Source organism: Sorghum bicolor, chromosome 6, assembly GCF_000003195.3.
Source record: "Sorghum bicolor cultivar BTx623 chromosome 6, Sorghum_bicolor_NCBIv3, whole genome shotgun sequence".
Lineage (NCBI taxonomy): Eukaryota > Viridiplantae > Streptophyta > Magnoliopsida > Poales > Poaceae > Sorghum > Sorghum bicolor.
In genome coordinates this window covers 37543975-37548064 of record NC_012875.2, presented here as the reverse complement: position 1 = coordinate 37548064, position 4090 = coordinate 37543975, and positions in this window count along the sequence as shown.

Here is a 4090-nt window from a genome sequence, read left to right as displayed (position 1 = left end):
CTTGGCGATGTCCTCATCATCCCCTCATTCTAGAATTGGAGTCGTCCTCGACTCTTCCCCATCAACAAACTCCTGCAAAAGGTTAGTGACAACAGGCAATGCACAAGACATAATAGAATGAGAAAGCATAGTATAACATGGTGCATCTGGATTATCACATAACACAACAATAGTAGAAGTTGTAGCAAGTAAAGCACCTCCATGTAACTTATTTTTATTATTTTTAGCAATGTCTGTGGAAGGTTTATTGTTTATCTCTTTAGCATGCTTAACAATATCCTTTGGTGACAAAGGCAGCAAAGTAATGTTCTTGTTCTTATATATGAAAGTGTATGTATTATACCATGGTGTAAAGCATCGTTATCAAATTCCCATGGACGTCCTAACAAAATTGAACAAGCTTGCATAGACACAACATCAAAATCAGCAGTATCATGATAACAACGTGTGAAGAAACTAATGCGGGCTGATTTAGTTACCTTAGTCTTTCCACTATTACTGAACCATTGAAGTTTATATGGATACGAATGTTGTCGCGTGGTTAAGCCAAGCTTCTCAATCAAATCTGAATTCGCCAAGTTGTTGCAACTCCCGCTATCAATGATGGTGAAAACACGAGAACCCTGCACAATAAGATATATGTGGAACAAATTGTGGCACTGGATCTACTTCTCTTCTTCATGTACCACACGTGAACTTAACACATGCTGCACAAGAAGGCTAGGATAGCCCGCGGAGGCAGTAACAGAGTCAATGGCAATGGTCTCCGTGTCTTGATCGCCCTCGGTGGAATCTGCAGCAATGTTAGCAGCAAGGGCTAAATCATCTTCAACATCACTAGCACTTACATATCCATCCTCGGTAGCAATGAAAGCGCGACGACTGGGGTAATCCTTCATGACATGTCCCATGCCTTTGCATCGATGGCAAATGATTTTAGCGCTGGGCGAGGAGGAACTAGTGGAAGCACCCGGAGTGGCACCTTTCTTCAGCTGTGTGGGCTGCACATTAGACAATTTACTTACCCCAGTAGAAAATGCAGGTGTGAGCATTTCTGGCTCGGAACGCTGCTGAAAATTCCTCCCATTATTAGACCTGAAAGTCTAGTGTTGCTTGCGTCCCTGTACTTCACGTTATGCCATTATAGCAAGATGATAGAATTGGGAAAAATTACGCCATTCTTTGTAATCAAGAATGTTTTGGATATCATGATTTAAACCACCAAAGAATCTAGCACTAGCATCAGCATCATCTTTATGTACACCACAACGTGCTAAACTAATAAGCAATTCTTGATAGTATGCTTCTACACTTTTATCTTCTTATTTTAAAGTTTGCAGTTTAAGACATAAATCACATTGATAATAAGGAGGAACAAAACGAGATTTCATACATTGTTTTAAAGCATTCCAAGTTTGAGGCATAACAGCAGCATTATTAGTATTTCAAAGATCACTCCACCAAAATAAAGCAAAATTAGTAAACTCACTAGTAGCAAGTCTAACTCTATGCTCAGCAGGCACATTATGAGAATCAATTTTTTGTTGAACAGCAAGCTCCCAATCTAAATATGCCTCAAGATCAACATTACCAGCAAAAGGAGGTAGGCTAAATTTAATTTTAGCAAAGGGATCATTATTACCATGGTTATTACCTCCCATACCGCGATGATTGAAGATGTAGCGGCGACGGTTGCGTGCATCACCGTCATCGTCCATATCTTCATGATCAGAAAGATCTCCATCTACATCTCCATCATCGCCATGATGAGACTGAGGGCGTTGCTCAATCTGTTCAATGCAGGTGACCAGATTGTTCACATTGCGTGTCAGCTCGGTCATAAGATTGCGCTGTTCAGTGATGAATGCTGTAAGTTCACCCTTGGACACACAATCATTAAAATCCGTCGGAGATCCTGCCATGGTTAGAAAATAGGGAAAAACAACAACAAAGGATTATCCCTATCGACTAAAAAGAACCAAGTGGTGGTGGTGGTGGTAAAAGTGGAATACAAAATCAGAAACGATTACCATTATTACCAAAGCCTAACAGGAGCAAAACCAAATTGGCAAAGTAATCTGTTGTTGAGCGTGGGTAAACAGTTGCAAGATGAACCTGTGCTGACAGAAGTATATGTGGAGTTTTAGACAGTCACAATTTAAGTAGCAAGGATTAGCAATATTTGAATACAGAGTTAGCTAAGTTTAATAAGTATCCAAAGGACAAATCAAAGTTGCTGGCTAAGACGTGTCTAGACGTAGCGCAATAAGGTGAAACAAAGTATGATGGAAGGAACTTAGCAATGATCACAAAAGATGTAATGACAAAAATTGACAACTGCAACTGAGTTCAAATGTGGTCTACAGAAATGCAGCAAGTTCTCTAAAAAGCGTGCAAAACCCTTGTTAATTTTTTTTCTTTATTTTCCTGATTTTTTTGGCAATTTTGCTGAGACCAAACAGGCCGAAGGCGAGTTTCGGTCAGGTCCAAATGATGTCAAGAAGCTAAAGTTATGCCTGTTTTACCGAAGGTATCTCAAGTTATGTTTTTGTTGACACCGTTTTTGGACACGTACCCAGGGATCGGTAGAGTATAGATCGGCAAGATGGGGCAACAGTAATTGGTCTGTAGGGGAGCTGCCGATGAGGGTGGTTGCCGATGAAAAGACAGCTGAATGTGACTAAGTCCAGAAGTGGTGACACGTTCATACCGGTGGTCAGCGTTAGTCTTTGCTGATGGCTATGATGAGAAGTCTGCCGATGGCTCGGAAGGAGAACATGAAGGTTGCCGATTGATCTATGGTGGTGTCCCGGTTTGTCACAGGAGGATAGGTTTATGTTTTCCATAGATATTTAAATTCGTTTTGTATACGGATTCTGTTTAATTTGGAATTTGAGTCCTAGTCGTGTCTGATTGTAGCTCTTCGAGCAGGGTATAAATGTAGACCCTAGGGCCTTGTAATGAGACATCTATCAATCAATCAAACACAAGTTTTTACTCATATTCCAGCATCTACTTTTTCGACGACTTCGTCATATTTTCCTTTTCATTACGAGTTCTTAGGAGTTCGTCGACTTAAGCTCGGCGTATTCTCGAGTTCCGTGTGAATACCTCTTGGCCATGGCATCCGGGCGCATCGCTGTTGTCGGGACCAAAGTATTCGAGTTATCACCTTTGCCGATAGTAAGGTCAAATCGGCTGGCACGCCTTAACGTTTGAATCGGGTATTAGCCCTTTGTGTTTGTAGATCCAATTTTGCATCAACACATCTTTTGGCATGCCCAGTGGGACAAGATTCAAGACCAAGATCGACATGGCGACTAGCGATTTCGACTTGGAGAATGCCATCCCCGTGACGGAAGCTAATCTTAAAGATGAGCAGAAGCAAGCTATTGCAAAGGCTATGGAGGATTACAAGCAACAACGTTTGAAGTCCTTCAGCGTAAACAGGAGTGGTGAGGTGATCCAGAAGGAAGCACTGCCGATGCCTCGGCAGGTTTCTTTTGAAGCCAATCCTGGTAAACTTCAAGACATGGTTGATAGTGCTATTAACCGTGCCTTGATCAATCAAGCTGGTGTGCTGTCCAATACGGTTTTCAATGCCGTGGCTAGAACTTTCAAAGAAGGACAATGGCCACCAAATTATGTTGGTCCTTCTCATCATCAGCCGGGGTCACCAGTTGTCACAGCTCCATCAGCTGCTGCGGCTGTTGCGGGTACAGAAACTACCGTTCCTCCAAGCACGTTAGGGGTCACTAATGCGCAATCCACGCCGATGACGACTAATCCATCAACTTCAGATGAGCAGATCAAGCTCACTACAGACCTGTTGGCATCGGCAATGTCGGGATCTATCCCTCCTAACTGGTGGGGTTTTGGTATGCCCCCAGAGTTCATGTTGAAGACACCTAGTACATCTCAAATGGCTGATATGAGAGGCAAGGCTCCTATGGCATCGGTACCTCCAAATATGCCGATGAATCAGAGTGCCCAATATACTACAACTACTACTGCTAGACCTTACACTGGGAATTCTCAAACTCCAATGTTCTAGATGCCTAATGCATCGGCAAATTCAATGCCGACGCAA